The following is a 617-nucleotide window of genomic DNA, read 5'->3' on the forward strand; positions in this document are numbered from 1 at the left end:
ACACACACACACACACACACACACACACACACACACACACACACAACACACACACACACACACACACACACACACACACAGCACACACTAACACACACTAACACACGCACATCCGAACACACATAATGCGCCAAACAGAGGAGACACCGTCTGGCCGCTGTCGTCCGTTATTAGCGACGACCCCCGCCGACATTCAAGGTTAGCCTATAGAGATCACATCTCATCTAGCCGGACCAATCACCCCCGTCGTCATCCACAGTCTTTCACACACATCCTCTACTCTTCTTCTTCTTTTTCTCAGCCCTCCTTCTTCCTTACGTCAGCTTCCCCTGTCGCGTCGTCTATCACCCTTCCCCGGCTATACATTCAACGACCCCACTATCGGCACTACTCGCAACCCCCTCTAATTATCACAGCGTGTTCGCGTCAGAGTACGAACCTCTTAGTGTGAGGGCGATAATCAGGCGTGTCTAGTGTCTAGAGATCTGGCGTTGCCCGGCAGGAGCGAGATGGATTCATAGTCGACGTTCAGTACGCTAGTTATGTCATAACGTTGTGTGTGTGTGTGTGTGTGTGTGTGTGTGTGTGTGTGTAGTGTGTGTGTGTGTGTGTGCGTG

Source organism: Priapulus caudatus, unplaced genomic scaffold (genome assembly GCF_000485595.1).
Source record: "Priapulus caudatus unplaced genomic scaffold, Priapulus_caudatus-5.0.1 Scaffold4258, whole genome shotgun sequence".
NCBI classification, from domain to species: Eukaryota; Metazoa; Priapulida; class Priapulimorpha; order Priapulimorphida; family Priapulidae; genus Priapulus; species Priapulus caudatus.